The following is a 25,414-nucleotide window of genomic DNA, read 5'->3' as shown; positions in this document are numbered from 1 at the left end:
AGTGTAGGACCACTGGGGTGGGTGGGAATTGGGGGTAGGGTAGGGGAGCAGAGTGAACCCGTAGGGCGAATGGAGCGGGAAGAGCAAAGGAGAAGGAAAGCCAGGAGAAAACAATCAGTAAGCTCTTTTGGGACCACTCCCAGGGTTAGCTGAGCTCTTCTAGTGGAGAAGGAAATTTAGTAGGATGTAAAAGGATGGATTAGAGAGACTCTGTAGAAATTTAGAGAGTCCAGATAGTGCTAAAAACAAATGTGTATAGGTTAGCATTGTCAAAACACTACAGGGGTCAGTGTTTGAAAAGCAGGAGAATTTAAGAAAAACAGGTAATCACCTAAACCTAGAGATAGAATAAGGAACTGAGGTAGAGATATGAGCTCTTAGTTTAGGTTTAGGTTTAGTGACTGGGGAAGGGGTGGGATAAGGAGAGAAACACAGGGTAGGACAGATAGAATTACTTGGGGTAGATTCAAGAGATTGGATAATAAGTTTTAGAGAACTTAATTCCCTACAGACTGGAATACAACTAGAGAAGGAAAAGCAGACTTATACTGCCATCTAGTGGTTTTATATTGTAATTGCTATCCAGTACCAGGCTAGTAGAAATGAAGAAAAAAAAAATGAAAAAAAAACGGACACTGATGAGAGGAGGGTGTTGAGTAAGGCAAGCTGCTGGCAGCCATGAGGCAGAGTGCTATTCTGTGACTAACAAATAGCAGTACTAGCAGTACATACATGCAGCAGGGTTTAGAGCAGGTGCTGCCTAGAGAACGGTGGCGGAGTCAAATGTCCCTCTTCCTGGAGGAGCTTCAATGGAGCTTATTCGCTGGGCAGGTAGCCCCTACAAGAGGGGTTTAGTAAACACAACTGAGGGCCAGCTGTAAGGAAAAGATTCAAACAGTTAAATTAAGTGACTATAGCAACCCAAGTTACACTGTAAAGCTACAACTGTAAGTTAGCAAGGAGAAGAGCGGCTGAGGAAATAGTTAGTTTACAGAAAAACAGAATAAGTAAGTACTGAAAGCAATGCCACATCAGTTATTAATCACCAACTGCCACCAAGGGAAACATCCTGACTATGGATGTGTGAAACAATTTGAAAGTGACTCCCACTGAAAATGATCAATAGTAATAGCAGAGGAAAAATGATGGAATGATGGATGGCTGTAGCATGAATCAGTATTCCCTGAGTCTTAACTGGGTTGAGTTTCAGTTAATTAGATAATATATACTTTACAATTGAGTTAACTAGGTAAGCCTACTGGACAGGTTCCCCTTTTCAGGGTTAGCCAAAGAGCATTGTTTGGTCAAGTAACTTAATCATAGTCATACGCAAATGCAAGTAAGAGGGATCAAACCTTGTAGCCTTGGCTACATTAAGGAGCTCATTAACAGCTCAGATCCGTAATCTTGTGCAGTAACTGCCAGACTAATGACAATGTCCAAGACCATCTCTTAACTGGTATGTTCAAACTCCATCCTGCAAAATTCCAAATTAGTCAGTGATGACAGCCAACAGTCCTCAAAAGCCACTACTGGGGATTAGCAACCTTGTCAACAAAAAATCTAGCTTTCTAACACTGATTAGAAGAGAAAAACACTTCTGTGTTGTTAGATCACCTGGGTTACACAGTCGTTCAATAGTCCAAAATAGGGTTGCTGAACAATTAATTAGGGGACCAATTTCTTTAAACACAACACTGGCCTTTTTTAGGAATCTCACTCTACTGTTAAGCACAGTGTTCAAGAAGAAGTTTGCCCTCAAGAGGGTAACTCTGACTTTATTATCACTCCAACCTCCACCCTAGCTTGTACATCCACCAAAGCTCATGGTCAATCCAAGATTCACAACAAGCGAAAATCTAGTGCATACACTCAATGGGCAACCTGTTTTTATGCATTTGTGACAGTATAATTGTGTGCCCTAACCAGGTCATCAGGATCATTTGCACTGACATCTATGAGCTGGTCAAGAATCACAAAGAGAATGCTGCTGTACAAGCTGTACATTTCAACAAATCTATAACTGGCAATGGAGATGTGGTAGAGGCAAATCGAAAATGGAGCAGGTACTGATCACAACAAGAGATGGTCACCACAAGCACATCCCTGACTCATAGCTCAAGCTAGAAAATTAAGTCCCCCTGAGTGTAGCTGAAGCTCCCCAAAAATGTAAACAGATCACAGTTCTTGCCATCTATTAGGCATTAAAATCCCCCAGGACAAACTACTTTGGGGTATATGAACTAAGTCAATGAGGAGATCGGAAAACTCTGGTAAGAAAGCTCAGAGATAGCCTGGTAGACAGTACATAGGGAGAGATCTGTAACTCACTGATGAAATAAGGACAAATTTAAAGGAGTTTGATTCTCCAGCTTCAGTTGTGAAGATCAGATGAAAAGTGAACATCCACCCTGCCACCTGAGTGCCCAAACCTGAGGCTGTAAATCACCAGCTAACTCAAAAGAATGCAGAAACCTAACCAGGACCCTGTTCATAGGTTCATAGGTTCATACATGTTTACTAGGCTAACGACCACAAGGGCCTTTTTAAGCCTAGCCATGCATCCCAAATCTCTGACAAGTTCTGATACCCTTGATAAGTATAAGCATGGGCTTGGGAGATGAATCATTTACAGGTTACCTGTTTGCACCAGAGACATAGGTGCCAAACCAGAGATGAATTTCTGGTTTCCTATCCAGTTGTCCAAGTTGCACTTGAATTGGATTAGGGAGGAACTCTGTTTCACATGGATGGGTAGCCTTTTCCATAGATGGGATAGTCTCTGGTATACATACCTATCTCTCCAGCAGGTCCTGTTTATATCACAGGCAAGGTTTAAGTCTTTAGAATGGGTAATTCTGGTACTATTTGTTTTGTGGATATGCAGGAGGTCCATCAGAGTGGGGTCTGACAATGCCTTATATGCCAGGCATAAATCTCTCCTCAAAAGCCTGTAGGAGACAGAATACAGGGATAGGGGCTTAAAGCGGTCTGCATAGGACATATTACTTACTCCCTGTATTCTTTTAGTGAGGAACCTCTGTGGACATTCCAGTTGATGGATATGCCTGGTTAGGTACATACCAAAGGGGGCATTGTACTCAATGATAGGTCCGATGAATGCTGAACACAGTGGAACAATGACTTCCTTGGACTTAGATGTCATAGCTTTGTTTATAAGTTGCGGAACACAGAATGATTTCCTCACCACTGTAGACACATGATGATCAAAGGCTGGATTACTATCTATGTGTGTCCCTAAATCCCTGACTACTGGGTCAACTGTAAGGGATGTGTTGTTAATATGATAGTTACCAGGGGTGGATGACTTCCCAAAAGATACTATTATGCATTTCTTAGCATTTAGTTTTAGTCCATGACCCTGACACTAGTTGTTTGTCTGTGTCAGCCCCTCCTGTAGAACATTTGTGTCAGTGTGTGAGATTCAATGACAGCTCCTAATTTGCAAGCATCTACAAATTTACTCATCCAGAGACCACTGACATTGGCCTTGACTTCTGAGAAGTAAATGCCAAAAAGGAGCGGTCCAAGGACTGATCCCTGAGGGACTCCACTTGTGACTGGCCTCATTGTAGAGGTGTACTCTCCAATTCTAACTTCCTGGGTCCTGTCTGTGAGCCAGTTGGTTATCTACTGGGTGACATAGGGTTTGTACCTAACCTCTGGAGTTTGTCAACAATACCTGAGTGGGGTATTGTGTCAAATGCCTTTACCAGGTGAAGGTAGCCAGTGTGAATGATTTTGCCCTCATCCATTGCTTTGATGACCTTCTCAAAGAAGTTCACCAGGTTACGTAGGCATGATCTGCCCTTGACGAAACAAAACTGGGTTGGGTCCAGTGTCTGGAGGTTTACTATATCTCTATTGATCATCTACATGATAATTCTTTCTATGGCGTTACATATAAGACTAGTGAGACTTATGGGTCTGTAGTTTCTAGGGTCTGTAGATGGTCCAGCTTTGTGCAGAGGGATGACTGTTGCCTTTCTCCATTCATGAGGCATGAAGCCTGTTTGGAGACTACAGTTACATAGTAATTCCAGAGGCCCTGATAGGTCATGTTTCATGCTATTTAGAAGACATCCTGGGGTAGTCTCTGGGCCCATTGATGCAGTGTTCCTGGTCTTAGAGAGAACATTAAAGACCTGTTCTCTAGTGATAGTAGGGGGAGTTATATTTGATGATATTTCCTGAGAGAAGGTTGAGGGGGAGAGAGGAGTACAGCTGGAGTTGAATTTATCAGCCAGGAGGTTTGCTATATCTTCTGGCTCAGTATAGGTGGCTCCATTTACAATGAGCTCTGCACACAATTGTGTATTGCCTTTGAGGTTGTGGACATAGATAAAGAATGCTTTGTGGTTGTCCTTGGCCTGGCAGGCCAAACTTATCTCCAATTTGGCTTTGGTAAACTTTATTTGTCCTCTGAGTTGCTTGTTTAGTTTAATGAAAGTGCTTTTATCCTGCTAGGTGCTGCACCTCCTAATTTTTGCCATGATTTTCTTCCTCCTGTTATACATCTGGCTGATTTTGTGATTTCACCATGGTGGCTTGTTTTTTGAGTTTGTTCTGTACTTCTCCTGGTGGGTACAGCTGCCTTTATGCGGCTATTAACATGCTTACACAGGGTTTATGTGAACAGTTCTGCATAGGCATAAGTGTTCTCAGGGTTTATAGAGGGCTTGAAATTTTGTCAGGTTCTCACTTAATAGCAGGAGGTTAACCTTAGAATAGTTCCTGAATATTCCCAGTTTAGTTGGGGGTCCAGGTTTTATTTTTACTTCAAAGGAGACCATTTTGTGGACTGACCTTACCAGGGAAGGCATTACAGTAGGAGGTGTGCAGCACTCTCCTATATTACTGAGGACCAAATCCAGTATGGTTGCATCCCTGGTTGGTGTATTGACTATCTGGTCCAGGGAGTTTGTGTTTACAAAATCCAGGAATCTCTGTGCATGTACGTTTGATGTTGTATAGGATTCCCAGTAAATAGTGGGATAATTAAAGTCACCCATCTATATGGTATTGGGTTGGATTGTTAGTGTTTCTAATAATTTTAAATACATGGTATGGGTTTCCTGGGACATAGCGGGGGACCTATAGCTTGCAAGGAAGTGGTATAGGATTTTACCTATGGTGATTTGATCATATATTGTCCTGTCTGACCAGCCTTGAAGTACATTTATTTTTTATGTAAATAGAGACACCTCCACCTTTAGTCCCTGCCTGTGAAGTAGCTGGTCTAAATGTGTGGAAGGCATTATAACCCTGCACTGTTGGTGTGCTGTCTGTGGCTTTAAACCATGTCTCAGAGACTGTACAGACATCAGCATTCTCTAGGGTAAAGAGGGCTTCCAGGCAGTGGAGTTTTTTTTTAGGCTCCTAGCATTGAGCTGTAATACCTTTAGATTTTCTTGGATTTGATTTGCTATGTTGGAAGTACTTTTGGTTTGGCATTGGCATTGTTGACATCCAGCCATGTTGTGGTGATAAACTCCATGATGGCCATATGAAGTAAATCAGATGTAGTACTTGACTTATTCCTGATCAACCTAGTATTACATAACAGCCCCCAGGACAGTTTGTGGATTCTGCTCATTGACCAGAGATGTAAGTCTAGTGCCCTGATACTGGCACTATACAAAGAGTACCACAATCTTCATATGATTTAATCTTTCTGAAGCAGTGACTAACCCTAATCCCTACAAGACATCTTCTGTTAGAGCAAGTGACAGGACACTTTATCCTACACCCAGTCATGTGTCTTTTTACCACATCAAACCTCCTGCACTTAAGAATGGAGATAAGAGATGAAGAGCAAAAGGAATGAAAGGCCAGTAGAAAGGCCAGTAGAGGGTCACCAGTGTAGAACGGCATCATTATCAGCCCAGCAAGCATTCATAGCTTATGCCAAAAAACACGGTAATATACAAAAATAGGCTACCAATAAATGCAATAAAACAGAAAATTTTAGTCTGGGCTAAGTAATAAATACAGTTATAAATACATAGCTGGAGCACAGATGATTAACTACTAATAATTAAATATGCTAAACTGCTATAAAAGAAATGAGGCAGAAACCTTAAAAGAATCATCATGCAGAAGTCAAGGCTAATGTTAACACTATAAAAAAGAGGCAGCAGGAAATTAAACAATAAACAATGCCTAGGCAAAAATATCCAGACACACACACACACACACACACACACACACACACACACACACACACACACACACACACACACACACACACACACACACACACACACACTGCATTCAACAATTCCAAGAGTCCTTACAGTCTGATGAAAATAAATTCATGCACTCTTGGAGATGTCTGGCTCTATGTCTATAAGGACATAAAATGCCAGGTTTCACAGTTTTTCATTGATGGCACTGACAGTTTAAAAAAATGCAGACTTTCAGTACCCTCCGAAAGGACCCACATGAATGCATGCTCTAGTCAAGAGCACAGTGTTTTGTGCCAGACTAGTTACAAAAGCATGTGGACCAATAAATTGAGATGAATCAAGTCAGATTTGTTGCCTTGTGGTAACAATAAAAATGTGTCAAACAGCTGCAAAAAATGCCTAATGATCATTTATTGTCACAGGATATATTGAACAATAATAGCACAGATGAGATATCAAAGCCTCAGCAGCAGCAGGCTAGGTTCCATTAAGACTGCCATGAGGTATGGCCACATGCAATTGACAGCAAGACAATCATAGCACATAAGCCAAGATACATAGTGACTGTAGCAGGTTTTCATAAATAACCAACCAGCTAATGGAGAGCTTATGTTCATAACAGTTTTACTTTTCAGCTTGACATCTCAATAAGATGATGATTCCAACCATAAATGATAGAAATTAGTTCCTCCAGTCCTTACATGCATAAATTCATGTACAGTAGTATCCAACAGTACAGGTACAGATCCCATAATGTACAGTGGCTCCTACTATTCAACTTAAAACATATCCTCCATAGCACGTGAAACATAAATCCAGCTAAACATCCAGCCAAAAGTTTCATAATAGAGGCAGCTGAAACATCTGGTAAAAATGTGCTCCTAAGAAACCCATGCAACTGCTGCCATACTGCAGCCAAACAGGAGAACTGATTAGCAGAATTTACTAATGAATTAAAAGCACTCCAAGTCAGTCCTGCTAAAATGACTTGATGTGAGCTTAACCATCTCTGAACAAAAATGTGCTTAATTTTAGGAATAAAGTGCCACTTATTATCGTATTTTTGCCTGAAAGCAAAATAATTGTTGGCATGAGGCTCACTGTGAAGTAATTTAAAATTAGACCTTGTAAAGTAAGTTATTCTTCTTAAAATATTAGAAATGTTAACCTATGCTTGCTGCTTTAAAAAGTTTACCCATCCTGTGAGTTCTTTGCAAGCTATTTTAAAGTTGTGTTCAAACCTCTAAACCTCTTAGAGCAAGAAATCTGGACAAAGCCTGAGATAATGGAGGACACAGGCCCAAAAATAGGGACACATTTTAAATATTGGTCTTATATACTTAGAAATTTGCAAGAATAACAGACTTTGTGTTAGCATGTATTTTCTGGAGGATATGAAGTCTGAAACTCAAATGCATGTAATTATTTAGGGACTTTAATCTTAGATCATCCCAATGATTTGTCAAAAAACACAATTTTTTCAGAAACAGACCAAAAATATGAGGCAAAAATCTGGACACTTTGCAAAAAATCTGTACAGTTGAGAGGAATGGTTGTGTTACCTATTTCTATGATCCTTTTGATTTCTTGTTTGCATTTATTAAAGCTATGGTCTGAAAATTTTCCTCTTTTTATGATTTTCTCTAATCGTAGAACAAGTATGCTTGACAGCTATTGTCCATGTTGTCATACTGTTCTAAAGAATTCTGGTGTTAACTTTGCTGTAAATGTTACAAAAAAAATGTTCAATGATTTACTAAATATTGTAATTCATGATATAGCAATGAGCAAAAAGGGATGGTCTAAAGCCAAACAAAGTAATTGATAAGTCCAGATAAGAAATGTGCATTTCCCGCCTTAAGTATCTTTAAAACATTTTGTATAGACGATACTGGAGATTCAGAAACACTGCATTCATGATTGCAGCCAAGTCAGTACTATTTACATTGAGTATGTGACAAGCCTCTATGCATGCAACCTATGCATGCAGCCAGGCCATCGTTCATGACAAGCAGCTCATTGTCCCAGCTGCAGTACAAAGTCATGGCCAGATCATGTTAGATCACCTCATGGATGGATTAATGTATGAGCAGCTGAGCTTAAAGCTGAATGTGGATGAGCTAAGGAGGGTGTTGCACACCTCCGAGTCTACTGTCTTCTCTGGTAAGGTCAGACCACAAGATGGTCTGCTTTGAAAAAAAAAATAAAACCTAGAACCCCAGCTAATCCTGGAATATTCAGGAACTACTGTAAGACTAACTTCCTACTATTAAGTGATAACCCGGAAAAAATGTCAAGCCTCCATAAACCGTGAGAACACTGCTGCCTATGTGGAACTGTTCACAGAAACTCTAAACAATAATGTTAATAGCTGCATAGAGGCAGCTATACCCACCAGGAAGAAGAACAGAACTAACTCAAAAAATAAGCCATCTTGGCGGAATCACAACATCAGCAGGCTGTATAAGAGGAGGAAGAAAATCATGGCAAAATTAGGAGGTGTAAGACCCAGCAGGACAAAAGCATTCTCATTAAACTAAACAAACAACTCATAGGACAAATAAAGTCTACCAAAGCCAAATTTATTTATTTATTTATTTATTTGCAGTTTGTTTGCCAGGATAGTCCATTGGGCCACAAATAGCCCATTTTCAACAGAGTCCTGGGGAGAAAAGCTCCAGAAGGTTGATTACATAATACAAAGTAGGAGCAAATTTGAAGTACACATTAAAAAAACGCATTTGTCACACATTGAAAATGTAATTATGTATTAATACAGTAACTAAGAAAAAATATATCAGAGGAAAATGGGTATTTACAGTAAGTTTCATCAAAGATTGTCATATTTGAACAAAGATCTGGATTAATAGTGGGTAGTATTTGTTATAAGGAGTAACATAAAATGCCAGTTTAACTTGCTTTAGTATTTCTAGTGTTAAAGAAGTAAGACAGGCATTAATGGGTCTACAGGAGAGTTAGAAGATTAGGAAGAAAGTGTAGTAGTCATTAGGTAGGGTGGGAGCATGAGCATATCCATTGTGAGGTTAGATATGAGTGAAGTGAGGTTTTGAACAAGGAGAGACTGTTTGTAGTGCGGATGGAGGCTGGGAGAGAGTTCCAGAGGCGTGCTAGTTAGAAGGACATCAGTTGATTTCCAGCTGGACATAAAGGTCTGTGCAATTTGATTAAGTTGTGAGAATTTGATCTTAAGAGTCTGTCATGTTTGTGCATTTCAAAGATATTTGCTAGGGAGGGACAGAGAGATGGGTTGTGGATCAGTTTATGAGCTTGGATAAGTTGGGTGTGACTGAGGAAATTGGGTAGCTCAAGCCAGCCTAGTTGATGAAGGGAAAGGCAGTGGTGAGAGGAGGCTCTGTAACTTGTGGAAAATTTGGTTATTTTATTATAGCAAGATGAGAGTTTTGCTTTAAGGGAGGATTGCAGGTTGGAAAGGATAGTTGCACCATAAAGTAGAGATGGGATCAGGTAAGTATTAGCTAGTGTGACTCTAGTAGAGGGAGAGATAAAGTGACTATGCTAGTAGAGCATACCTAGCTTTTTATGGGTTTTGTTGATATTGGCTTGAAGATGCTTATCAAATTTCAGTTGGTCATCTAGGATTATTCCTAATAATTTTGCGTCGGGGACTATTTCTAAGGAAGTATTGTTTTTGCTGGTTATTGTAAAGGTATTTTATCTAGGAGAGAGTTTTTAGAGGGGTAGAATAGCATAAGTTTGTTTTTTGTAGCATTCAGGGACAGATGGTTATCAAGCATCCACTTCAGGGCCAGATGGTTATCAAGCATCCACTGTTCAGTAGAGGAGAAAGCTGCTTGTGTAAGCTGGTTAAGAATGGTGATAGAGGGGGAGGAACAGATTATAGTAAAATCATTGGCGTATTGAATGAGGGTGGAGTTTGGGATGGCATGGTGAAAATCATTTATGAATATATTAAATAATGTGGGACCTAGAATCGAGCCCTGGGGGACGTCTGTGGATGTATTGAGGAATGGAGAGGAAACCTTGCTCCATTTGACTGATTGCTGCCTGTGGGTGAGATAGCTTGAGAACCACTGGGTAGTGGAAGGGGACAAGTTTAGTTTAGTGAGTTTGGTAAGAAGCAGGTTGTGGGAAATGGTGTCAAATGTCTTAGAGAGGTCTAGAAGGAGAGTGGATATGAAGTGGCCAGAATCATGGGCTTTATTTACTGACTCAAGGAAGGAGAGGAGGGCAGTAGAGGTACTATGGCCAGGACGAAAACCATGTTGTGTTGGTATTAGAAGTTGGTGGTTAATGAGATAGGGTAGGAGTTGCTGGTGGACACACTTTTCGAGTAGTTTAGAAATAGGGGACAGAATAGCGATAGGGTGGAAGTTAGTTATGTCATAGTTGTTGCTGCCTTTATGGAGAGGGATAATAAAGGCTTTCTTCCATAGTTGGGGGACTTGGCCTGCTAAGATAGAAAGATTAATGAGTATGCTGATGGGGAGGGCTATTGCTTCAGAAGCTACTTTTAAGAAATAGGAGGGGATTTCATCAGGGACATTTGAGCAGGGTTTTAATTTTAGGAGAAGTTTTTTTTATAGTTGATATGGAGATAGGATTGATGGAGAAAGGTGGAGCTGGGGGGCATGGGGTGCTTAGGGAGGAAGGAATAGGTGTCGGTTGAGGGTGAGTGCCTAAGTTATTGGTGAAGGTTGATGTTAGTTTACTAATAGAGTCTATGAAAAAGGAGTTGAATTTGGTTGCTAATTCTGTGTCAGATGTGTCTAGGTTAGGACTAGGGTTTTTTGCTTTGCCTGGATTGAGGAGGGCTGAGATTCCCTTCCAGAAATGTCTGGGATTAGTAGTATGTTTGGTTTGGAGCATAGTGAAGTATGCCTTACGGTCAGAAGCAACACGTTTTTTAACCTTGTTTCATAGTATTTTATATACAGTGAGGGTGGTGTTAGTTTTATTTTTTTGGTATAATGCCCAAGTTTTGTCACAGAGTCACATGGTGAATAGTGTGTTTTTAGTTAACCAAGGTACTGGGTTACTTTTAGTACGCTTAGTTATTTGTGGGGCTAAGGAGTTAAGTAGGTTTATGAAAGTATTGTTATAGTAGGATAGAGCATTGTCTAGGGGGAGGGTTTTTAGTGGGTTCCAGTTGGCGTGTTTTAGTATGTTAGTGAAAGTTTCTGGATTGAAGTTTTTTAAGGAGTGGGAGGTAGTCAAGGTGTGGGTATGTTGCACAGAAGTGGGGAGACGGTGAGCGAAAGTGGTGAAATGGTCAGCTAGAGGGTCTGGGAGGATACCACTGTCAGAGATGTTTTGGGGATGGGATACTAGAATCCAGTCTATGATACATCCAGTAGTGGAATTTTTTGAGGGTCTGGTGATAGTATTGATTAACTGTGTGAACTTATATAAATTAATGTTATGGGAATTAGTAGGGGATAGGATTGTGGCCCAGGCTATGTTAAAATCACCAGGTATAATGGTTTCTTGGGTGATGTTAGTAGAGACCCAGGAGAGAATATCTTCTAGAACTGAGATATTGTCACCGGGGGGTGTAGAGGGAGAGGACAAATACATGTTTATGTTTGTTTAAGTGGAATGGGGCTGGTATAGCTTCTGCTTTATTGAAATTAGGGAAGGGTTTGGTATAGGGGGTGACTAGGAGGGAAGCAGAATATAGGAGTATGACACCACCCCCTTTTTTTTGGTTCTATCTTTTCTAAGTATCTGGTAGTTGGTGGGGTAGCAGTTCTGAGTCTTTTATGTGAGGCTTGAGCCAGGTTTCTGATATGGAGAGAATGTCTGGCTGATTGTGTAGTAATCAGCCATGAAGGTTTGGTATTTTATTACAGAGGCTTTGAGTATTAAGGGCAGAGAATATAAGGGATTTTGTAGTTGCAGGAGGGGGATGAGGTTTGGAGGATAAGTTAAGAGAGGAAGAGGGACCAGGATTTGGGTGTATGTCACCAGAAAGAAGGATTGAGATATAATGTTGTGAGAGAGATTTTCTTAGTTGGGTATAGAAAATGAAAGAAGTGAGTTTAGAGGGTATTTGAGTAGAGTGGTTTGGTGTCCTATTTATAGTTATGACTTTATAGGGGAAGAGCATAGTGGAGTTGAAGTGGAAGAGACAAGGGCATATGCGGATGGAGTTGCTTGTAACATTTGTGATGGATGATATACTGGTATGGAATTGGGGGAGTGGTTGATATATTTTGATTGAGTCAGATAGTTTAATAAAAGTAAGGTTGTTAGCAGTAGTATTTGTGTTTATGTGGTTTGAATTTTTATTTGAGGGAATTTGAGGGAAATTTGTCCTCCCAGGCCAAGGACAGCCACAACACATAATTTAGCTATATGTGCCATCTCAAAGGCAATACACAATTATGTGCATAGCTCATTGTTAATGGAGCCACCTATTCTAAGCCAAAATATATAGCAGACCTACTAGCTGACAAATTCAGCTCCAAGTTTACTCTCACCACCCATAATTGTAGCCAGAGACAAAATGTCTGCGAAAACCAGGACTAGGAATCCTACTGTATTGTCCATAGAGGTGAACTAATTGCTACCCTGGAAGGGTGGAAGTTTTTGAAATGACTTTATAGCTTCCAGGTGCTATAATACATCTTAGCAAAGATGTGTGTGTATGGTAACACATATGTGAAAGATTCTGGCTCATTTTCTAGTAAAGTGGGTAGTGTGGGAACCAGAAGTCAAGTGACCAAATGTATGTGACATCATTCTTTAGTCCAGCACTGAAATGATGTTTAATACTAGATGAGACAGAAGAGTCTATATTAGTTTGTCAAAGTCACACTTCAGCGAACACAGATTCATCGACCTGTAGTCAGCGAAAATCACTTCTGCGATTTGCTGAATACTCCCAGGGCAAAGAAATACTTGCCCTGCAGCACAACAGACCCAAATCTAGCTAAATGTAACCCACCTAAGTGGAGGGCTTCTCCCCACCATACCCCTCCATTATGTGGGGCTACCCCCAACTGTATATACCAACTCCGAGATTGCACTACAGTGGAGAAAAGGGTAAAGTTGTGCTGCGGGGCAAGTATTTCCTTGCTCTAGGAGTATTTAGCGAATCACAGAAGTGATTTGTGCTGAATACGGGTTGATGAATGTGTGTTTGCTGAAGAGTAACTTCGGCGAAATAATATAGACCAAGGCAGAAGTCTCAGAGCAGTCTGTTTTTGAAACCTGACAAAGAAGGATCACTCACCCACTTCATCTTGCCTTGCTTTTGTAAGTAACCAGGGAATAGTAATTCTTTAGATCAGTCAGGAAAATAAAGTGAGATTATTTAAATATGTTTTTTCTGTAACTGTGTGAATCTATCCATCTATGTTATTTTCAATAATTCCTGTGCTTGAAACTTTGGTGTTTATTGTAAATAGATATTTAGTATTTTATGTTCTTTTTCTTAATTATTATTAAATATATTTAAACTTTTCATTGTGGCTGGTCTTTTAGAGAATATTTTAACCTTTGAGAGTGCTTATATTTATTTGGTGACACTGTGGCCACTTCTGAAAGCCGTGCTGGTGAAACACTGTAATTTGTGTTAGTACTAATTTTACTCAGTATAAATGGGCACCCTTATAAGAGCCTTAGAGTAATTGACTTTGGGGTGTTCTGGTGGCAGTATCTGCCTTATAGTCTGAGCAGAGGGGACATGGCTGGTAAATCTGTGCCAGCCATTCCCAGGTGTGTGTGTGTGTGTGTGTGTGTGTGTGTGTGTGTGTGTGTGTGTGTGTGTGTGTGTGTGTGCGTGTGTGTGTGAAAATCAAATCTCACAGTGTGTGTGTGTGTGTCACCTACTTGGCTTGGAACACTTAGCTGAGGACTCAGCTCTACAGCTGTGGTCAATATGGAGTCTTATTTGGAGCCTGGTGATAGAGAGAAAAACCCAGCCCCAGGACTGGAGTGTGTTATCTGCTCTTAAGGGAGATTGTGCATCTGGAAATACTATGTGTATCTATTTTTGTTCCAAGTGAATGTCCCTCACCATTGTCAGTGATGAGGATTGAGGCTGCTTGATTACTGGCCCAGAGGAGGGACATCACATTATGCACTGACATGATATTTGGTTAGCTAAAGATTTTATATATACTTTATAGAGATGATGATCATGTCTTAAAGTCATCATCCCATGGTGATGGAGTTCAGGCTTGCATTGACTCATGTCACTGTAGAGGTAATAGCAAGGCTTGCCCATGCGTAGGATGCCATTAGCATGGGTAACAGCCTTGGCAAAACTATTGCAGGCATCATCCTTGTATTGTGACTTAGGATAGCCCATCTACAACAGCCTCTGGTTATAATGCTAATGTAGGATATCCAGAAAAATTTCAGACTTCTACTCCTCAGACCACCCCATTATCAACCTCCTTTTTCCCATTTTCTGCATGGGTCAGTGTATCATGCCAACTGTTGCTATCCTTTTCAATGCAATGCCACTTTCCTACTTTATTTGACAGTCACGCCTGATTGCTGCGGGTCTTCTCTCACACAGTCTGTACATCTCTTTGCTGGAAGCCCTCATTTTCTCTTGCCTTTTCCTTGTCTGTTCCAAATATTCTTCACCAGAAGATTAGGTCTACTGACCTGAATTCTGTCAGTGACTTAAACACAGCATGCTGGAGAGGCAGATATGCGTCCCAGAGACTGCCCTTATTATGGCACAAGCTTTCCATCCATGTGAAGCTGAGTTTATCTGTTACTCAATTTAAGTACAAACTAGACCAGTGGATGGAGAATAGAAAATTTACACTGGGTCTGGCACCCATGTCCCTTATGGACAGAGGAAGCTTAGAAATGCCTGGCCCTCAATGTCCTGTTGGGGTCTATATTAGAACATCAAAGTTTCACAACTTCGAATGTTCTAATATCGACCCCTATTCAGCGAAAGCTGAGAACATCAAACATGCAGAACAGGGAATTTTTTCCTCGGGAATAAAATTGCTTTTCCGAAACACATACACACAACACAAGCACACCAAACAAACAGCAATCCACACACATACACCTAAAATCTTACATCTAACCCTGCACTAAACTGTACAAACACCACTAACTATCCACTTACCTTAACCCAAACCCTAACCCTAAGGTCCGTCACTATCGCACACTCACCTCACCCACACCCTAACTCACCTACCCTGTCCTAACCCTCACGTCCACACAATCACACACTTACCTGACCCGTGCCCTAACCCTAACTCACCTAACCTACCCCAACCCTCATGTCCACACAATTGCACACTTACCTGACCTGTGCCCTAACCCTAACTCACCTAACCCACCCCCAGTCACACACTTACCTAAACCCGACCTGTAACTTTCCACAACGCTGAAAATAGTCAAGCGACAGAAACAGATAACCAAATTCTTTCCCTAGGAAAAAATTTGGTCTTCTGTTGTTTTGCTATTTTCAGCATTTGCTGAATAGGGGTTGATATTAGAACATTAAATGTTGTGAAACTTCGATGTTCTAATATAGACCCGTCCTGTTGGGATGCAGGATGTCATTATTCTTTTAGGAAAACTTGGCTAGGCTTAGAAAGTCACCCGGGTCATTAGCCTAGTAACAATCTATGATCTTCATCGGTCCCACAGTGTGCATCCTACCACCTGTCTTGGACACTTCATCTCCATCACCTCTAGCTTCCTCAACAGCTCTTCCTTCACTGCCCAGGTTCCTGTACCACACAGTAGTACTGGTCACACCACTGTTTTATACACCTTACTATCAAGCTTCTTTAGCATTCTTACATTACACACTACCCCTGATACTCTGTGCCAGTTGGCTGCAGCCCCACTAATTCTAGTTTTGACCTTTTCATTAAGTCTTTCCTTCTCCTCAACCACCCCTCCTAGACACATGAAGCTGTTATCTGCTTCCACTATTCTCCCTTTTATCTCAGTTCTCATCTTCTTATGATTTCCACCATTTGCTGCCATTATAACTCTCTTATCTGTACTCATTTTCATTCTATATGCCTTCAGTTTTGCTTTCCATTTCCAAACTATTTGCTGAAGTTCTTGTTCTGAGTCTGCTAATAGTACCACATCATCTGAATAGAGCAACTTTCTTAATCTGTCCCCTCCAACCTGTTTGCTAATGTAGTCCATCACCAGTATGAACAGCACTGGGCTCTGAGATTAGCCCTAATGCAAACCCACTCCCACTAGGAACCCCTTCTGTGAGATGAAACACTGTTCATACTTGTGTCATTGGGTTGCTGTACATAGCCTGCACTAATTCTACCAGTTTTTCTAGGATTTTGATCCACCGCAGGACTGCCCAGTCAGCTTTCTTGGTACCTTCTTGTACATTTTCTCCAAGTCTAGGAATGCCCTGTTGAAGACTTTCCTATCTCTAGCTTCTTCTCAACTGTTTGTCTCACTGCAAACATCAGATTGTGTGCTGCATCCTGATCTGAATCCAAACTGCTCATCTCCCATCTTACTTTCTACTACTCTTTGTATTCATTTATCAGTCACCCTCTCCAGGACTTTTATGCAATGTGATAGGAGTTTGATACCTTTGTATTTCTTACAGTTGCTAATGTCACCTTTGCTCTTGTACACTGCCACTAGAATGCTTATTTTCCAGTGGGATACGCCTTTCTTTCTATACTGCTCTGAGTACCCTGTCGAACCATTTCTCTCCTATCTTACCCAACATCTTGATAATATCTGCTGTGACCTCGTCTGAGCCTGCTGCTTTCCCTGATTTCATTTTCCTTATTGCTGTTCTTACTTCTTCTATGCTGGCTCCTCTTCTTCTTCATTCATGATAGGCTTTGTCTGGGGCTGTACAGTTTCTGTGGGGTTTTCTTCATTCAGAAGCTGCTGGAAGTACTCATTCCATCTGCCTTTGATGTCCTGTGGACTGGGGAGCAGATTATTGCTGGCTTCCCTTATGAAAAAATGTCTGCTGACTATCTGCTTTATCTTTCTTTGCCTTGCAACCTGATAGAGTTTCTTTGTCCCATCTACTGATCCACTTTTCAAGAGCTGGTAGAGTGCCTCTGATGCTTTGTTCTTTGTTATTGCAACTACTCTCTTAGCTTCATAGGTTCATAGGACCATAGGTTGTTATTAGGCTAATGACTGGTGGGGTCCTTACAAGCCTAGCCATGCACCCCAAATCATTTCGATCTTCAGTATCATGGGTGTCAAATGGGGGGGACATATTATTAGGGAGATAACTAAGGATTTGTAGGGATGGTGTTAGTTAGGCTAATACTTTTCTTATTGATGGCATCTGTCCATAAGGGACATGGCAGCCAGACTGGGGTAAATTTATGATTTCCCAACAAATTGTCAAGGTTTCGTTCAATAGGGTCAAGGACAAACTCTGTTTTAAACCAAAACAGTGGTCTGAGTGCCCAAAATTAGAATTAGTAAACCTAAAATAAGGCACACACGGAGCTCAGCAAACGGACAACTTCTTTATATATATATATATATATATATACTTTCTATATATATTTTTAACCAAGATTTATATTTGAAGTATTTTACACAAAAAAAAATATATATATATATATATATATATATATATATATATATATATATATATACACATATTTATTTAATTATTTGGTTTTAACATTCAGATTCATTTACCTTTAAGGTCCATGTGTTTCAATGCATTTTATGTGTTTAATTGAATTTGTTTATCCATTGGTTCATTTGAACTAGATTCGTTTATTTATTCATCAAAGGAAGAGAGGTTAGGTATCTGATGAAGTTATTTTGATGAAAACGTATGTGGATTTACTTGTACAGTGTTACTGTACTGCTGTGAGTTCGTTTGCTGTGCTGTGCTGCTTTGATTTCGTTTGCTGTGGATTTATTTGTGCTTGTGTCCATTAAAGAATTTGTCCATTTGCTGAGCTCCGTGTTTGCCTTATTTTAGGTTTACAAACTCTGTTTTACATAGATGGGAGTCTATCCCATAGTGTGGGGATCCTTTGGGATACATCTCTGTCTTTCCAGAACTTTCTGTTTATGTCACAAGCAAAGTTCAGATCCATATATAAATCTGGTGTTTCTGGAGTTGTTTGTTTTGCACATGTGCAACAGATCCATTAAAGCTAGGTCTGAGGAAGCCCTGCAAATCAGGGCAAAGATTGCCTCTCAGCAGCTTGGAGGAGACCGAATACAGAGACAAAGACTTTAGGTGATCAGAGCAGGACAGGGTATTCATTCCTTGAATTCTCCTGTGGAGAAACCTTTGTGGGCATTCCAACTGCTGCAAATGTCTGGTTAGATCCTTGCCAAAGTGAGTACAGTATTCAATGGCAGGTCAGATAAGGGCTGAGTAGAGTGGCAGCATAACTTCCTTGGACCTGGATACCATACCCTTATCTATAACTTGGGTGACATGGAATGCTTTTCTTACTGTCTTAGCTACATGTTGGCCAAAGGCCAGATTACTATCTACACATGTTCACAGATCACTTACTACTAATGGGTCAGTTATTAGGAGTGTTTTATTGATGGAGTAATTAACTTGGGTTAACAGTTTCCCAAAGGGCATTATAATGCATTTTTGGCACTGAGTTTTAGCACTAGTCATTTGTCTGTGTTAAACCAACTTGCAAGATGTTGGTAGCTTGGAGGGAGTTCTTTTTCTTAGCCAACCAGTATTCCTTCTGTGCTTTGTTCGTCTTTTCTATCTCCAACTTTTTCTTCCACTCCTTTCTTTTTATGACTTCCTGGACTTTTGCATTCCATCACCAGCTTTCCTTATATACCTTCTTTTCATGCCTGTCTCAGCTGCATATCTGTTCTATAGTCTTCACACATGCTGTTTTGAGGCACTGCCATTCTTCTTCAGCTCCATCTATTTCCTCTTTTTCCTGAGTTACTAGAGCCCTGAATATTTCCTTGAACACTTATGCTTTCTCTCCAGTCATTTTCCATGTCTTCAGTCTTGTCATTGTTGACCTTCAAGCCTTCTATGATCACTGCTTGCAGCAGACTGTGGCAGTCAGTGGTTTATGCAGTAGGCTGTTTCACTGGGAATAACTTTGCAATCACTAATTCTCCCTCAGAGTCATTTCCATATTAGGAGAAAATTTACCTGAGTTGCATGTGGGCCACTGTTTTATGTGATCTTATGACTGTCTGTCTTGCTGAACCACATGTTGGCCAGCATCAGTCATTTGCCAGACAGAAGTCTAATTCTTGGTGCCTCTCCTTCTTTATTTCTGTTGACCCAAGGAGTCCTCATACCCTGTTCTGTCTGTCCCAGTATGTGCATTTCAATCCCCCATTATCAACACCAACACATGTTGTTATGTTTTATCTAGTAGGTTCTGCATCTGTTACCTGAATGCATTCTGTTCCTTGCTGCCGCAATTATGCTGCGGGGCATAGACTGAAATTATGAATAATGCTCCAACCTTACACTGGAGTCTGATTGCCATGAGCCTGTCACTAATTCTGATGACACCCATTACTGTCTTCTGAAGCCACTCCCTCACCACAGTTCCCACATCATTTCTAGTCTGCCCTTCCCTGAATAATCGAGTCTGGATCTCAAGCTGAGTGGTTTTGCTACATTGCCCTTCCATCTTGTCTCCTGGATACAGAGGATGGCTAGCCTTTTCTTTTACTATTGTGTCATCCATTTCTTAGATGCATCCTGCCAGTGAACCTAAATTGAGTATAGCAATCCTTAGTTTATTTTGGCAAGTTGATTGGTTTTACGTCTAGTTTTCTTTCAACAGAACTAACCCAGGTAACCTAAGCTGCACAACTGGACACTAGCTGGCCAGTAGCTTATTGACGCAGGGCTGATGGACTTTACGGAAGGCTCACACTGGCCAATAGCAGCACATAGTCCCCTCCCGCCATTAACATTGGTTTCTGTCATAGGTCAGGTAGGTAGGGTACTAAACCCACTTAATACCTGCAAATACTCATGCCCATTTTTGACAAAATTAGTAAATATGACCAAATCACCTAGAGCCAATTTTTACACTGCTGAATGGCTATCCGTGACATGGTGTTCAGTCTGCGATCCATGTTCTTCTATCTAGATGATACTGTGCACCACGGCTGATGCCCAAAACAGTTAATCCATACAACTCTTTCATCGATAGGTACCATCTTGGGTCTGCCCTGCTGCCCACACCTCCATTCTTATGTGTGTTTGAGGTGGAAACACCTAGCATATTTTTGAGAGGTGAGAGGAACCCCAGAGAGAGAACATGCAAACTCCACACAGACATTGGCTGGAGGTCAGGACTGAACTATTTACCATATGCATAAGACATTAATCATTATGCGTCCTCTTCATACCACTTCTGTGTTCTAAGAGAGACCACAAACTCACCATTTCAAACCATAACTGTCTCACCTTCAAAGATCTCATGAAAGATGGTAGATATTCTCACACACTTCATCTTTTGCACAATGACATGCAATAGTGAGCATTCATTTGTGTTATGGATCACAAACTAGTAAAGTACAGGCATTATATTATTAGGCTTCCAATGGCACTGTAAGGTGTAAATATGGTGGTTCTCCAACCCTCTGTTTGCTGCTGAAAATTCATGCTCAGCAGTGACTCTGTCTTTCAGATGGTTAATTATGGGATGACAGTTCTTACCAACATCACATAAGTGGCTTCCTGCATGTAGTTCTCCTCATGATGTTTATCAGGCTGGCTCATCATTCAAAAATGACACAACATACCTGTATAAGCACACTTTATTCTCTAGCGCCTCGGCTACAATAAGCCTTCAAGGAGTAACAGATCATATGCACAAATAGTTTATATAACACCAGCTATCCTAATCATTCAATCACACAATCAATTAAGTACAGCAATTAATATATTCTTAAAAAGACAATACTTCAAATTAAACTTTTCCAACAACAGTCAGTGTTCAAACCTTTAGGAATTAAAGTCTCATATTTTAATATAAAAATCGTTTTTTTTTAAAAGCATATTTTTTATTATACCATCACTAATTTCATTAGTACAACTCTGTTCTAAAACAGTAGCTTTTAATCTGTCACATTTACCCCCATGAAATTCAAAAAAATGTTGAGCTAAGGGACTCTCCAATTTATTTGCCCTTATGTCCCTTAAATGCTCCATTATTCTGGTCTTAAACATTCTCTTAGTTTGACCAATGTAAAATTTTTCACAACCACATCTAATGGCATAAATAACTCGTTCTGTTCTACAATTAAAACAACAATTTGGTTTAAAAACAATACCATTTATCTGTGAAAAATGCTCATCATTCAAACTGAGTGATTCAGAAACAATAATGAGATGAGCCCTAATTAGCATCCTCATCACACCCAGGGGGGGGGGGGGGATCTACAGGCACAGATCCTCACTGCACTAAGTGAGAAGCATTAGAGCACCGTTTTCTAGCTAAGGTAGTGGTTGGTCTGATGCTATTCCTGACCTGGGCAATTGATGATAACTGTTCCCTGCCCTTTTTACTTTCTTAGTTGGTTTGAATATTGATATGCACAATCTGGTGATAGTTTTCCACACACTGAAGTATTTTTGCATATGTAGTTTATACATATGATTTACATTAGTTTGGCCAAATTGTTTTGTTGAGTGAAAAAAAAAGCAGGTATGTGTGATCGAAAATCAGCTGATCCCACATTCCAGCTTTTTTCCTATGAGAGATCTTGCTTCAGCACGGATCAAGGAATTTACTCTTTCCCAGTTCCCCACCCCTAGGAACCCCTGCACACAGTGATTCAACGGTTAACAAAAATGTTAGCAACAATTTTAATAATGGTTTACCCCCTAGACAGAAGTTATGGATGAAAATCATTCAAACATGGACAAGCAGGTATTTAATTTAGCAGACCCTTTAGAGTTCCCCCTACCCCGACACTCCAAGAGGATAGCAAGTCATTCCCAACTCCAACAGGAGGAGGCATTACCCCATGATCATATATCTATTGGGAGGATTCACGGCGGACAAAACTGGGAAACGAGAGGTCATGGCAGCTACAGGGGAGGACCGAGGTATTGACAACCACACAGAATCAAACTGATTCTGACATTATTTTTGAAAGTGATGGCATAATAGCCAGATGCAATAATTTTGTAACCTGCAACTCTATTAACTTAGATATTATTTATGGACATTTATCTTTATTTGAAAAGGGATTCACATTTGCGCCTTCTGCATGCTTTCATTTTATATGTACCCTCACTGAATTTAAGTTATTTATTAGAAAATTACATTTTGTTATTCAATTTTAAGACAGTATTGATTTTAATTTTGATGGTGGGTGACCTTTAAGAAAAAATAGTTCAGCTATGCCCACAATGAATCCTATAGTGCACGTTTTTTCTAACACAGTTGAACAAGAATTTTACAAACATTATGCCACAGGATCCATGAGAAAACAAAATACAACTTGAATAAGCTCGAATATCAACTTCTGCAGGATTTAAAGAAAAATAATACTGCTAGAATTATTAAACCAGATAAGGTAGGAGTTATTATTCTTTTGACAATCTGAATTATATTGATGGGATGATGGATATTTTACATGATACCAGTATATACATTGTAGCTTCCATCAATGAAGTCCTCATTTCCTAAATGGTTTGTTACAACATTTTATTAATTCTAATATGTATAATTTCTTAAAAAAGTCCTAACCCTTTTATACCTACAAAATTTGGGTTACGCAAAATACATAAGAACATAGTTCATCCACCCTTCAGACCTGTAGTTTCACCAGCCAGGTCAAAAACATATCCACTTGTAGTTATGATCGATAGGCTGTTAAAGCCCATCCAAAAGTTAGAAACGTATATGATCAAAGACTCCTGGGACTTTTTGGGGAGAGTAAAACCTGAATTATGGGATAAAGACATTCTTTTATTGCTGTAGATGTCATTGATTTATTCCCCTGTATCCCCCAAGACATGGGGTTTACAAATGTTCCACAAGACACTACTTAATTTTGACTTTTTAACTTCTAGAAATATATGTTTATAACTGAACGTATGGACATTGTGTTGCAAAATAATTTTATTTGGTTTGAAGGTGAGATCTTTAAACAGAGAAATGTGTAGAAATGGGAGCTGCTTGTGCCCCCATTTTTTCCAATTTATTCATGTTTTCATGGGAGACTAAACATGTTTTTCTATCTTCTTTCTCCAAATATATAAAACTTTATTTGAGATTTTTGGATGACATTTTTATTTTAAGGTTAGGGGATTTAACCTTACTTCAGGAATTTATTGATTTCATTAACCAAAGTACATCTTTTTTAAGGATTACTTTTCACACTGATGATAAAAAAGAATAAAGTATCTTGACACTACAGTCACTAAGGAGAAGAACATTTTTTCTTCTAACATCTACAGAAAACCTATTTTCTCTAATAGTTACATTTCAAAAGTAGTCATCCTTTTTTCAAAATAAAAGTTTAGTTATAGGCCAATTCATCAGTCTGGCACATATGACATCTGAAAAAAAAACTTTTAATGTGCAGAAGATTAAACGTGAAAAAAATGTTTCTTGAGACGGACTACCCCCTTTGGTTGGTGCACAATGTCACTGATGAAATTACTAGGGGATGGGGTACAAAATGTGTTGCTTTACCTGGAATTGGTTTAAAATGTGGTAAACATAACCAAGATATATGACTAAACCTACATGTTAGCCCAAATAAAGTCATACAGAAAAGCAATATAGGCTCTACTAGTAATATATAACCCAATGATATGACTGAAAAATGTCCTTATAGTACAGCCTTTGCTTTACAGTTCAATGTGGGGTCAACTGGAAAAGGTTTTTAATAACCCTAGGAGAGGTGCTTGGAAAGAAAAAATTTAATGCAAAGAGTTGGTGTGGCAACCCAAACTTAATGTTATTCATTCTATATTCACAATATTATTTCTGTAGTCTCTGTTGTAAAGCAGAAAGGTTGTGATTTACGCCATGTATTTTTCATATTCAATTTTGTGATTCACGATATGATGCTTTTAAATTTGTACATATATATTTTTCTGGTCATTAATGGGCCAATTGTTTTTAATTACAATCAATTAATGGTTGATTAATGGAGATTGGGACCTCTATATAAAGGGTTGGATTGTTTTTACTGATCAGAATCTGAAAAAGTTCTGATTGTTTTGAAGGACAAAAAGCTTGATAGTATTTTGGGAGTATGAATTGTCAATAAATTAATTGCATTCTACACTTTAGAGTGAAGTTATTTCTTTTCTAGTGGTTGCAGGCTGTTTTTGGTGGAAATCCTGTTTGTGTTTTTTTCGAGGGTTTAACACAGACAAATGACTAGTGGTAAAGTCACGGATTAAAACTCAATGCCAAGAAATGCATCATGGTGCCTTTTGGGAAAACTGCCACCCAGGCTAATTACTCCATAGATAAGACACCACTAAGAGCAGACCCTGTAATCAGAGATCTGGGAACATATGTACACAGTTATCTGGCCTTTGACCAACATGTGGCCAAGGTAGTAAAAAAATCATTCTATGTCACCTAACTTATAAGTAAGAGCATGCCATCCAGGTCCAAGGAAGTCATAGTGCCACTTTATTTGGCAATTATCAAACCCATCATTGAGTATAATGTCCCTTTCAATATGTACCTGACCAGACATATGCAACAGCTGGAACACCCACAGAGGTTCTTTACTAAGTGAATATAGGATATAAACACATTGTCCTAGATGGATCACCTTAAAACCCTCTCTCTGCAGTCTCCTACATGTTACTGAGAGACAATATATGCATGGCATACAAGGCATCCTCAGATCCAGCTGTGATAAACATTTTGCACATCTGCAAAATGAAGAGTAGCAGAACCACTAGATCTGAGGATTTACATTTTGCTTCTGACATAAATAAGACATGTTGGCATGACAAATCTGTCTCATTGGATCCTCTTGCTCTGGAACAGGCACCCCACCCATGTGAAGCAGAGTCCATTTCTAACCCTATTTAAACATAGCCTTGACCAATGGATGGGAAATCAGAAATTCACCCCAGGTCTGGCTCCCATGTCTGTGACAGACAGAGGCAGACAGTAATGCCTAAACTTAGATAGCCCCCCATAAGCTCTAGATACTTCCTAGCTAACATGCCCTTTCCTAATAAATGCCCATGATACATAAGGATGCAACTGAGTTTGATTGCATGGCTA

The sequence above is a fragment of the Protopterus annectens genome, chromosome 1.part1, assembly GCF_019279795.1.
Source record: "Protopterus annectens isolate FY-2018-M chromosome 1.part1, PAN1.0, whole genome shotgun sequence".
NCBI classification, from domain to species: Eukaryota; Metazoa; Chordata; order Ceratodontiformes; family Protopteridae; genus Protopterus; species Protopterus annectens.
This window is presented reverse-complemented; position numbering follows the sequence as displayed.